Here is a 13,505-nt window from a genome sequence, read left to right as displayed (position 1 = left end):
CTGCCCCACCGTCCTGGTATTTGAAAGTGATGCTGCTGCTGAAAGCCAGGTCCATGGTGGCACCCCTCCCCACCAGCCCCCTTGCACCTACAGTTACTCTTGAGGAAATGGTATTGCTTAAAGGTTCCATGTAGGCATGAACTTTGCCTTAGAAGCACTTTTCTAAGTACAGTGCAACCTTGGGTTACGTGCCGTCCTCCCTAAGAACGTTTTAGGTAATGAGCTCTGCCAACCAAGAAATAGATGCTCCTGGTTGCGAACTTTGCCCCGGGATGCGAGCAGAAGTCACGTGCTCGTGGCGCGGCAGCTCCATTAGCAAAAGCACACCTCATGTTAAGAACGGTTTCGGGTTAAGAATGGACCTCCAGAATGAATTAAGGTACCACCGTACAGTCGTACCTTGGTTTTCAAACAGCTTAGTTCTCAAATGTTTTGGCTCCAGAATGCCACAAACCCGGAAGTGACTGTTCCAGTTTGCCAACTATTTTTGGAAGCTGAATGTCCGAAGGGGCCTCTGATTGGCTGCAGGAGCTTCCTTGGTTTCCGAACATTTTGGAAGTCGAACGGACTTCCGGAATGGATTCCGTTCAACTTCCAAGGAATGTCTGTAGCTTTAGAGTGTGCACCTGTTGTGTACAACCCCATTTTGGAGTGCTGCACACACAACACCATCCCCATGTCGTCCCTGTGCCACACTATTTCATACCTCCAGCGTGTTGAGTCCCCAATCCAGAATGTATGTCTTCCTGCCTGTGCTCTTGCACAAGCTATGTGACACGCATGAGATCACATAACCCAAAAGACCTGCTTTTTGGGGGGCCATGCTCTCACAATGCCCAAAAACATGTGTTTGGGGTGCTGCGTGAGATCACACCCTGCCCAAAAAGGCTTGCTTTGTTGCGAGATCTCAGCGCAAAATCATGTGAGAGCACGCGGCCCCCAATGGCTTCTGTGTTCTTGTGTGAAAAAGCGGGATGACCCTTTTTTTCTGGGACACTTGTGGGATGTGCTATTTGTCCACCTAAAGTGCCTTCTGCTGGAACAGTGGTGATTTGCTTTGTGCCAACACTTGCTGCCTTCACACACAGAGAGAGCTTTATCGGGTCACCTCCTTTTGGGGCAGACCTATCAGCAGAGCTGTGCCACACACCCCTCACCATGTTTAACTTGCCTATGAATGAAATAGGCAAAATCAGTAACTTAGCTGCCTCTGTATCCTACTATACATCAGTACGTCGACACACCAGTTTCCAGCCCCTCTCCTTTGAAAGTCTGTGATAAATTTAGACAATGAAAACACTAATTGAAGGGAGAGGAATAGAAAACACCATTGCGCACTAGTTTGAAAACATGCCCGCCCATGTGTACAGACAGCACAGATAGTAGCTGCCACTTCAGATGATGCTCTTACCTGAATGTGTGTACAATTGCAATCCACTTTGTGAAAAAGCACATTGTGCAAAAGCGGGCCCTGTGCATTTCAAAGGCTACATGTTGCACTCAGACTTATTATGTCTGTGATGAGTGCAAACTCCCAGCCATATTCTTCCTATTTCTGCATTTGGAGGGCCCCTGCCTTTCTCCTCTTCCCCTGTCATGAAGCCTGTGTTCAGTTATATTTAAATAGCAGGAGCTTTAGCTGTTCCCCAAGGGCCATATTCATCCTTCAAGTAAGGTGAGTGGCAGGGCTGCAGCTCTGGAGGAAGCGTCAAGTGTTGAGCAAGTCCTTAAAGCAATAAGAATGTATGTAGAGAAAAATACATTGATGGAACAAAATCCAATCTTTAGAATCCTAAATTAAGTTGAATGGATTCACTGGGCTACGAAGGGATTCCAGAAATTCTTTCTAATCAATAAATAAACACAGAGGCAAAGAGGTTCCAAACTGGAGGACTGCTTGATGGTAGAGTCCAAGTTTTAACTAAGGAGTCCCACTAGGAGAAGCCAGTGAAATGTCTTCTGCTAGGGCAGTGGGGCTTTTTGCCCCCTCTTCCCCCATGTGCTCCCCACAACCCCCAAATTGATTATGGGGGTGTTGGGAGGACCCCAGAACAGCATGCAGGAGCAGAAGAGGAGAGATCATTCCATCTGGCAAGCTGAAATGCTGATGGACTGATCTCCTTAGCACTATGTTGAATGCTTCCCCATAACACTTCAGAAATGGGATGTCCTATTTTGGCCTGACTCTACATCCCACAGGAGAGTCCTGGTCCATGCAGAAGAAAAGGGCAGTAGAAGGCCATGTGGTGGAGTGGAACTGCAGGGCTATCCTCCTGATCAGCATCACTGCCATTTACATGGACAGGTCTGGGAAGGGATTGGATATTGGTGAGATCCGGTTGTGTAGGTATAGCAGCAGAGCCAATCCAGCATTCCTTCTGGGGCACCCATGCAACCTTAACCTCACTGTCACCTTGTCATGCCCTAATCCTGCACTCCTGCAACACCAGTGCTGGCGTTGGGGCAGCTCTGCCCCACTGCATAAACAAGGGCTTGGCAGCAGATTTCTGAACGGACATGGTAGACTCAATTTTTTAAGAAGGCTGAAGCTTGGAAGTGCTACTTTGACTGCTCCCCCATCAAGTAAAATAGGGTGGTCACATAGTCTCACCCCACAAAGACAATGTATTTCCAAAAAAGTCACATATTTCCATTTGATAATTCATATGTACAGCTAAAAATATTTTAAATTGTTACCATTTAAATAAAAATTAGATGCATCTCACCATGAAGAATGATAAGCTGACCCGTGTGACTGATAGGCAATTCCAAAACTTCTATTCTGTATCTTCAAATCAAGCCCCATCTGTGTTCTACATTGAAAGCAGTATGATACCACTTTAAACAGTCATGGCTTCCCCCAAAGAATCATGGGAAATGTAATTTAAGGCTGCTGAGAGTTGTGAGAACACACCAGCTCCCCTCACAAAGCTACAATTCCCAGAATCCTCTGGGAAGAGGGATTACACCATTCTGTGAGAGAAATAGGGGCCTGGTAACAACTCAGCACTTCCCATGATTCTCTGGGGGAAGCCATGGCAGTTAAAGCGGTATGAAACTGTTTTAAATGTATGGTGCAGATAGAACGCTAGAACCTGACAGGCTTTCAAACAGAGGGCTCCTTCAAATTGAGGATTGTCTTCTGACAGCCCCCTTGAAGTAGGACAGATGGCCGTTTATATCACAGCAATGGCAAGAAACCTGAACAAGTCTTAGAGAAAGGCTTTAATCCAGCCTGTTCCCCACTGTACTAGTTTTCAACTTGTTATGCATACATATACAGTAGTGGATTTAAAAATGGATTCCCTCACCTGAAGTGATTTCAACCCATTATACTGCTTTATTCATACGAACAAAGGAAGGGGCCTCCTATTTGGTGAGAACTGTCTGTCTAGCCCAATATTATCCATTCTGAGTGCCTGTGTTTTTCAGAGACTCAGGCAGCCCCCTCCCCATCATTCAGTCCTTTCAACCAGAGTTGCCAGGGATCTTTTGCATTCAAAGCTCTACCACTGAGCAACAGCCCCTCCTACCCCATGTGGGTGCATACGAGGGCATACTCTTCCTTTGAGGATAGCACAACTCAGTGTAGATTATAAATATGACTACATTGAGCCTGTGATTCGAATGCACCTGCTTAAATCTCTGAAGTTCATGGATTAGGATGATACAGAGCTCTGATTCATTTTGTCAGTTTTGTGCTATGTACACAGCATGTAGAGGAATTTGGATCTAATGTTTGCCTTCATTATAATTAGACACTATCTTTTAGCATATAATGACGGTGACAGTCTCAGAAACCCCATCCTTTGAATCTGCATGTTTCTCACACACTTGGCTGCCGAGATCTCCTGGGTAGATAGTTTCTAATTAATTGGTTTGTTTGTTAGGACAATTTATTGGATCAGTTCCAGAACCTGCTATTATTCCACAGGCATTTGCTGAGTTACTCCAAAGAAGGATTGAATGAACCTGGAGACTCGCCCCACACCACCCCCAAGCACATCATTTCATTGTAGTATTCCAGTGAACATGAAGATGGGCCCATCAAACAGGCACATGCTGAGAACTCAGTATGTTCTCATTGGCTGAAAGGAAGAATGGCAGCAGAAATAAGAGAAAGGATCATATAAAGGAAATAAGAAAAGAGAAGGAAGTTGAGCTTCCAGTATCTCTCTCTATACCTGTATAATATGGGTGATTTTTACGCAAGTGAATCAAAAGCAGTACAGGTCTGCTATACATTAATTTTGAATATGGGTGTGCATTAGCTCTCTGCATACCCAAACAACAAGGATAAATTGGAAGTTTTTCAGATCATGATCTCACATTCCTAAGTTGGATCACACTGTTAGCAAGCAAGGTGCCTCAAGGCATATTTGGGTCACTTGGTAGTCAAGGTCTGAGTTTATTTTTGGACTTGGTTTTTCCAAAATGTTAGATACACAAATTTCCCTCCTCTTCTTTTCTGAGAAACAAAACCAAGCTGACTGGGAAAATGCCCAGAGGGCTGGCGAGAAGAGGGGTGTTTTTTTTAAATCATACATCTCTAAATTTTTTTCATCACAGAAAACAAAAAAAAAGTGCACAGAAACCCATTGATGAATCTGCCTGAAATTTATGTGGAAAAAAACTTTTATACTCGTTTATACTCAATGGAAGCAAAACAGTCCTTCAGATTTACCAGGTCAGATTCAGACACAAAAAATGAATTGAATTGGAACAACACAGAGAAAATCTGAAACAGAGTGGGTTGTTTTCAAATGCCACAGATACAAGGTGAATCTTGTGTTTGCTGCACACATTTAATATAAATAAAGACTGGGGATTTGTTGTTGTTTAGTCGTGTCCGACTCTTCCATAAACAACCACCCCACCCTGTGATTACTGAACACTCCTTTGTAAATGAGTCCAGAATTGTTCAAATGAGGTGAAGAGGGAACATGTTACCATAATCTCTGATCCAGATCCAATCATGCATATCTAGGTAACTGGGACACAATGTTGATCTGGTTGTGCTTTGGGGTATACAATGCGCAAAACCATCTTGCTATCCTTTCAGCTTTAGCACTATTGTTACAGCTACAGTGTTAATGGTTCAAAAATGGCAGTGGTGGTGATTTTTAGACAGCGCCCAGAGACTGTAAGGGTTGCAGCTGCATTTCTGCAGCCCAATCTCTGAATGAAGCAGAGAGACGGAACATTACCCAGCAATTGTCAATGTGGAAACCACATTGGATGCCAATTATCTTCAGAACTAAATTCAAGCTGCTAGTGTGAAGAGATCATTGTATTTGGTGCTGGTAACTGGCTTAATAGCTATTGACACAGACTCTTCATGCAATTCCTGATCTGCCCATACAACCCATTCAGTGTAACTAACAAGAAAGCTTTTTCTCATTGAAAGGGCAAATGAAATCACCACTTCTTACTGGTAGGGGAAGATACCTGCAAGTTACTGCACTTGAAATAGTTTCTGTGCTTGAAACTAGGGAGAAGTTGGAGATCTGTTATTCAAGCTGGAATGGAAAGTGATTAATGTTGTTGTTGTTTTTATTGCTGTTAACATTAATCACCTGCCCTCCACCCTAACATCCCTGGGAGGGTTCCAACATTAAAATACAACACAAAAATATATATTAAAGCGATTTATATTATGCAACTGGTTTTTGGGGGATAAGAACCATGTATGAACTTATTGTCAGCAACTCCCTTGCGGACTCCAATTTCTCTTGTAGCAACTGAAAGCAGTTTGATGTCTCATCCCAAACCGTAATGGAAACCATCCTCTTATGGACCACCAGAATTGTGCAAAGCACAGTGGTTACATGTATAGCCTCTAGAGGGCACCACACTGGCTAATGGTTGCTATGGAATGCATTTTTCAGGACCTGGACCTGCCATGTCCTGAAGGAACCTGCCTCAGGGGGCACCATGACCATGAGGAGAGATTAAAGAAGTTGTGTGTCTGACTTGTCTAGCAATACTTTAAAAAAAGCATTAGCTCTGTCTCAGGCAGCATCTGGATTCCGCTGTAGGCAGCAAAATGTCCTGGATATGATTTATTTATGTTTTCTATTCCCACCCCTTCTCTCCATCTTGCCACCCATCATTTCCCCTAGTACCTTCTTGTTTCCCTCCAATTTGCTTTGAAATGTTTAAGTGTAAGATCTATCTATCTATCTATCTGCCTGTCTTCACATGGCATGGTGATTTGAGCATGCTCTGTAACCGGCTGCATGCGTGTGTATCGAGGCAGGACATGCCTATGTTCATTTATGCGCTATGACATGGTAAGCCTAACCTTCGCTAAGTACCACTCGGAAAGTGTGCCAGCATCTTCATAACAGCTGGCACAGCTGAAAAACTTGCCTGCCTTATTAACACTCGACTTATCTGGAATATGCTCACAGAGCAGAAACGGCTTCATAAATCCTTGTGCAATTTGCATTCTTCTTCACAGTTGCTCATTACGACTGACCTCCCTCCTTCTGCCAGAGCTGATCAGCCTCCCGCTCCCCTGAATTTGAAATGCCTCTCCACTACCACAGCTTATTAGTAGTGATGGTGGTGATGCTGGTGGAAATGGCAGCTGCAGCTCCTCTGCTAACTTGCCTGTGCTGAGTTGGGAAAGTTGCACAGCCCCCAGGCCTCTCTTATCATATTTATATTTGTCATTTCACTGGTTGGTTCAAGACTGGCTTACTACATAATATGTGGGGCTTCACTTGACCTGGGAGCTGTACACCATGTTGCAGGAGTGAGAACCTGTCAGCATATATCACACCATGACTGAGGGGAGCCCAGGGCCATGTGACATCAACATAACTTTGGGGTGAGGGTGGCCCTTTCATTGAAAATTTCCAAAGCTTGTTGGTTGGACCTGTAAATCTTTCCTCAGAATCCAATTGATGGAGTACCTATCCTCCTCTGAGGAGACTTTGGGAACTGCATGTGACACCTGGTGAGGTAGAATTACTTTTGGCTAGCCTGGAGTTAATAAGCAGCTGAGACAATGCTGAATAACATGTCGAATAATTTGTAGTGGGTGAGGCCCATATTCCATATGTCATTCAGTTATATACCGTACTTTTCTGTGTATAAGACTAGGTTGGTTTTTTTTTACTTTAAAAGAAGGTTAAAAAAGACGCCCCCATATTTTTAACCTTCTTTTAAAGTAACCCCCCCCCTAGTCTTATACACAGAAAAGTACGGTATATATTTGTACTATATTTCCTTGTTAAAAACCTGAAACATACACTTGCTATCTGGAGCAGAAGACAAGGGTAGGGGAGAGGAGCAAAAGGCAGTATTGGTGTCAGAGTTCAAGAGGCAGAAAACACTAGATGCCAAAGGGTTAAGAATCCTCTCTCCTCTCCCCTGGATATTGCCTCTATATTTTAAGTTAGAAGAAAAAGAATGAAAATGCTAGAGAGACAGAAAAAATTACACATATAGTTTATGTCTCATGGATCTTGGGGATATTTTGACAGCTCCTCCTTTCAAAAAATCTGTCTTCTGAAATGCAGTGAGCTCTTTTTAATTGCATCTCATCCATCTATCATTCCAGGTAGAGTCCAGCTGTGATTTTTCCATTTCCCCAATATCCTTCTTTTAATAAGGTGACCAGCACGGGGTAAGTATCATTTCCTTATTATTAATTATTACTATTTCAGCTGTACAGCCATGTGTTCAAGCTGTCTAACTATAGTCCCTAAGTACATGCCCTGATCAGCATTTTATCTTCCCAACAGCACTTCTTGATTGGGGTTTCACTCATTCTGCAATCGGCTGACTGGTGCTTATCCTTCCGTGAACATCCTCTCAGCTGCCAATGTGCACCTTTATGTTTATCAATTACATTTCAATTTTTTTTGCTTTTTCTTTTCTTTGCTACTCCCATAGAGCCTCAGACTCTCCCAAAACACACTTAGGACATGGACTTCTACATCATATTGCATCATATGTCATATATTGGCTAGCCATGGCCAGAGTCTTTCTCTTTGCACATGAACCTTGCAGTTGTCTGTGACTACCATGATAATCTAGGTGACAAGGACCACAACCCTTGAAGATAGCCTAGTCCAGGCTTCCTCAACCTCAGCCCTCCAGATGTTTTTGGCCTACAACTCCCATGATCCCTAGCTAGCAGGACCAGGGGTCAGGGATGATGGGAATTGTAGTTTCAAAATATCTGGAGGGGCGAGGTTGAGGAAGCCTGGCCTAGTCAAAGATGCTATAAGTTTGGACAAATCAGTGCATCTCCTCTGCTCCAGACCCACCAAGATCACTCCAGGAGCAGAGGCAGTGGCATGTCCACTGCTAGCAGGAGGTCAATCATCTCAGAGTCTGACATGTGTCCAGCATGCCCTGGATCAAGGCCCTGTTGACAGTGAAGAAATGGCTAGAAAACAGCCTTGCTACAGAGTCAAGACCTTGCTACTGAGGTATTTCTTGCTGGAGGGGGGCTTCCTTGTTATCCGGATCAACCTGATCTCTGACTGGTTGTTTCTCTAGAGCTCTTAGTACTGAAGGATTTTGAGCCACACGGCAGAGGTGGCAGTAACAAGGCAGTAATGTGGATTGTACTAGATGCTTCCAGGTTCATCCCTTGAAAAATGCTGTTGATGCATCACAATCCATTCAGAACACTGGTCATGCTAGGAGACTCAGGTCCGTTTCTGAATCCTGTTCCCCCTAAGCCATACGCTGCTACTTTGCATTGCTGCCACACACCTTATTTTCTGCACTTTGATAGGTTTAAGACATACCTGGGATTCTTGATGAATTCCCCAGTCCTGAACTGTGCCCCACCTGTAACCTCCGCTCTGAGCTCTTTCACTCCCAAGTCATGTCCTCAGTTTGTAATAATGTAAACCCAAGCTACTTACTGACATTTGAAGCCTACTTCCGCAATCCTCAAATTTAAACTGAACTTTTCCTAGCAAATGTTAAAAAGTAAACATGTTTGCATTCCAAAGCAGATCATATTGCAATTTTTGTTGCTATTCAGAAACAGTAATAGCAGAGGGCTGCATATCACAGGGAAACAATTGCAGAGGAAATCCAATTGTCCTTGGAAGAATTATCAGACTAAATTTAGAAATGTCAGTCAGTCATTAAATTACAAAACAGAGGGATTTTAATCCTACTGTAGGTGAAAACTCATTGTAGCCTTAAGTATGGATTTACACATTTATAATAAGACGAAAAATAAGAAGGAAGAAAATCACAGTTGTTGTTTTTTTAAGCTGCAAGTCTAAGACATAGAGTGGAACGCAGTCAGAAACACAGCAACACTGATAGTAGCAATTTGGCTATGGCTAACTTAAAATTGTCCAACTTTTATAGAGTGAGCCAGGACCACACCCATCTTGCAGGTCACATGCAGGGGGAGGATGATTCAATCAGTGGAACAGGAAGTTGCACTGACTGGATGTCCTCCTGCCTGTGCCCACTCTGGGGAAATAAATAATGTTGCATTTGACTGTACCAATGGATTACATCCCACAGTGTACAGATTCAGGATAAGATAGAAGGGTTACAGCACAACACTCCAGCAGATCTTGCTCCTGCATTGGGTTTCTAGAAATCTTCTTCAAAAGCCATAGCCATGGACTCAGCACTGAGAGTAGATCAGGCCTCTTTGTTTTCCCAGCTCCAGAGAATTCGAGCCCTTTCCATTTTTTCTTCTTATACTCCAGTGACATCACCTCCAGCCAGGGGAAGAGGGAATAATAGAACTGTAGAGCTGGAAATGACCCAAATCACCTGCAATGCCTGCCCTCTTCTAGAAGCATCACTCGCTAGTATTTTCTGTTGTGACTGGTCACCTGGACTCCTTAGTCAAGTAAAGATAAACATAACAGACTAGGGTCATCAACTTATCAAAGAGACCCACTTCAACAGTTCCTTCTACATCAGAATCCCACCTTACAGACATAAAACCACAGGCACAGAAACCCAAATAGGGGGATTATCTGCCTTCCTTCTGTTTAGTGCTACTAGGTATGGGAAGTAGTGACTTGTCCAGTTCTTCCTAGACATAGGGCTGCTGGTGGCGCTATGGTCTAAACCACTGAGCCTCTTGGGCTTGCCGATCAGAAGGTCAGTGGCTTGCCAATTGGAAGGTCAGTGGTTTGAATCCCTACGACAGGGTGAGCTCCCGTTGCTCTGTCCCAGCTCCTGCCAACCTAGCAGTTCGAAAGCACACCAGTGCAAATAGATAAATAGGTACCACTGCTGCGGGAAGGTAAACTGCATTTCTGTTCACTCTGGTTTCCGTCACAGTGTTCCGTTGCACCAGAAGCGGTTTAGTCATGCTGGCCACATGACCCGGAAGGCTGTCTGTGGACAAATGCTGGCTCCCTCAGCCTGAAAGCGTCGCAACCCCATAGTTGCCTTTGACTGGACTTAACCGTCCAGGGGTCCTTTACCTTTTTTCCTAGACATATAATTGGATGCATAAACTGCAAAGAACAAAAGAACAGAGTTCCTGGGCTATGAACTAGTGGAGATTCACAAATAAGCCAAAGGAAAACAGCACCCACCACCTCATTCGATGTGACCATGTGACATCGCTGCAACCATGTGACCAGCTGCAACAGAAGACTGGGGTGAACCAGTTAATAAACCATGATATTGATGTTATTTACATTTATATCCCAACTTTCTTCCATCACAGAACCAAGGCAGCAAACAAGTGGTTGTTCCCAAGGAACTGACTAGACTCAGACATCAAATTGCTTAGCTTCAGCTAGAGCATGACCCTCATGGGTTTTCAGACCATAGAGGAAAGTCTTGTTGGTGAAAAATGTAGCCTTATGTATGGATTTACACAAAACAACCAGTGCTACACTTTGGAGTAACTACTGAATGGTGTGCAATCTTCTGCAATTTTCATCATTCCATCCATTTCCCCTCCACCCAAAAGGGATAGAGGCAGTGTTATCCAGATAGTGTGCTCAGGTACTCTTGGCCGCATGGCAACAGCAACCAGGGAATGATTTAACATGACCTTCACTTGGCATCCATAATGTATAGAGCAGTCCCTTGAGATTTCTATTTTTTTTATTGTTCAGAGAAAGAGTCTGGATGTGATAATCCATATTATTGATTGCTTTAAATTCATTAGTTGTTGGCATGTTCAGTGACACATTTGAAAAATATCCTCAAGTATGCTGATATATTACAGGGAAAATTAGAATGAAGACTTCTATCTCCTTGGGATATTTCTACCTCTGAGGATAGAACATACCTCTCTCTCTCTCCACTGAGGAGTGGAGAGAGAGAGAGGTATGTGGGATCCAACACAGCATATGCATTCTATAAAATAAATGTTAATTTAATTGCTGAAAGAGGCCGCTGGTCAGTCCCGTTTGGAGAATGGCTATTTAAACAAGTGTATGAATATTGATTATGTGGAGCTGAAGGAAATGTTTATCATTCTTAATTGCAATACAATCGTTACTCTGGAGTTAAACATTTGAGCAGAATACTCAATGTATAATGCAAATACAGCCATTAATTTGCCTTGACAAAATCAACAGCAATATGTATATCATCAAAGTATGCCCAGAGACATATTCCAGTTGTAGGAATGAGAGGCCTCTGGAGGAGGCACCAGTATTGTGCTTGGATAAATGGTGGCTCTGTGGCATATCAGAACCCTATTCAACCCAACTTGAGACAGCAATGCTTCCATAGACACCTGCTCTCGACTAATGAAAGGGCTTTTAAAAAAAAATTGCTCCGTTCCACCCTCTGCCACTATCCCACCACTTAGAATAAGCATGACCATCTTAACATGCACACCCACCCACCAGTATTTGTGACTATGGTCCACTATGTGGAATGAAAATTCACAAACCCTTATTCCTAGCTCACACATTCACTGAGCCAGCGATCTGATTCATGTGCTAGAAGGAAATGTTGGAATTGAGCACCCACATCATCGCCATCATCCTTTCCAACTGGGCCCCTGAAATGTTTATCTAGGGGAAATCCTAGAACTGCCCTATGAAGGGCAGTATATACATATTGTAAATAATAAGTAAGGATAAAGATGGGCAGGAAAGTGGGGGCTTGGGTGAACAGCAGTAGTGGTGTGGCAGAGACATCTTCCTGGCACCGGGATTGCTATGGCCCACCTGAATGTGGCTGCGGCAGACAAGGTGACAATGAGGGTGGGAGACATTGATGCATTGGAGGAATGCCATATCATTTCTGCCAATGTGGCTGCACAGCCCCACCCATCCGTGCCCAAGCACTCTTTTTTTTTGCCCCAGAGCAGTTCGTACAATTAGCATTAGCTGTGTAATGCAACTCCCCCATCCTCTCCTCTCCTCGTTCCTCCCTGCATCCTCCAAATCTTCTCCAGAGGGTTGAGGATGTGCTGGGTCATTTGCATGGAAAGCAGATGCTCTGTAACTGAGCTGCATCCCTTCCCCTATATTCTTAAATGATAGATAGAGAGGTTTTAGCATCATGCCACATATGACCTTTTGGGGGGGGGAAACGTAGTATGGGGGTCAATATTGCATAGGGCTTAGTAACTCTTGCAACCCTAAGAATAGACACCTGTGCTTTTGTTAACCTTCTGTTTACTTAAATAGAACATGTGCAGGAGATTCTTCTGATGGACCATGTCATCTCTGGTGTGTTTCCCTCAACCCAACACAGAGCAGAAGAGTAACGGATTCTCTTGCAGGAATTCATGTTCTAGACCGAGATTGGAGAACCCCAAGGCATTCAGATGTTGTTGGGCTGCATCTACCACCGTCCCTGGCTATGGGCCATGCTGGCTGGGGGTGATAGGTCAAACAGTACCTGGAAGACCACAGCACTCCCCCTTCCCTAAGTCTAAACCAACGTTTGATTGAACACTATATAATGTAGAGTTGAGGACATTATTATTCACAAAAAAGCACCCTGGAAAGCTTCAAAGCAAGACAGGAAAACTTCAGGTTTTAATACTAATTAGAAGCTCCTGTCTCCTAGGTGTGAGGTGTTTATCTGTGGAAAGCAGGAGATAGCGTTGCAAAGAAGAAACGTGTACGCCGGGGAATTGAAGATCCAGCAAATGGCTGACTGGATTAAAAAACAACAACCCGCACATGCCATAAAAAAACAGAACAACCAACGCTCCCCGCCCCCACCAACAGCAGATGAATTAAGATGTTGTGCAGCACATGACGGCTTCAACAAAACAGCTCGTGGTTTTCCCCTGCTAATTCAGAAATACCTGAAGATGACGCACCTGCAGCAATAAAATGAAGCCTTTCTCTGCATTATCCTGCAATTCTGTTCCGTATTTATTTTTCTTTTTTGTAAACTGAGCTAATCTCTTGTCCAGATAGGATGTTATAGCAACTGGAATAGTTTAGCATTTGTCACCCGACATAACCCATATATCTTCCACGTTGGTGATACCCATGGACCAAACACAGGTGTGCCGTCCAGATAATTCACCCCAAAGAGCTAGTTATTCTTTTTTCCCCGTGGTT

The 13,505-nt window shown here is 43.7% G+C and overlaps 1 long non-coding RNA gene across 2 annotated transcripts; it reads left to right on the top strand.

The window, feature by feature from the left end:
* The first annotated feature begins 2,812 nt into the window (after positions 1-2,812).
* LOC309368515 lies at positions 2,813-13,289 on the top strand. 2 transcript variants are annotated; one of them, XR_014167807.1, is made up of 4 exons: positions 2,813-3,050; positions 7,571-7,636; positions 11,195-11,295; positions 13,000-13,289. It is a non-coding gene; the product is annotated as an uncharacterized lncRNA (long non-coding RNA). The 2 variants fall into 2 exon arrangements; XR_014167808.1 differs by lacking the exon at positions 2,813-3,050 and adding an exon at positions 3,057-3,376.
* The last annotated feature ends 216 nt before the right edge of the window (positions 13,290-13,505 follow it).

The sequence above is a fragment of the Podarcis melisellensis genome (genome assembly GCF_964234715.1).
Source record: "Podarcis melisellensis genome assembly, chromosome: 4".
NCBI classification, from domain to species: domain Eukaryota; kingdom Metazoa; phylum Chordata; class Lepidosauria; order Squamata; family Lacertidae; genus Podarcis; species Podarcis melisellensis.
Note: the sequence above shows the minus strand (reverse complement) of the source record. Positions and strands in the feature narration are given on the sequence as shown.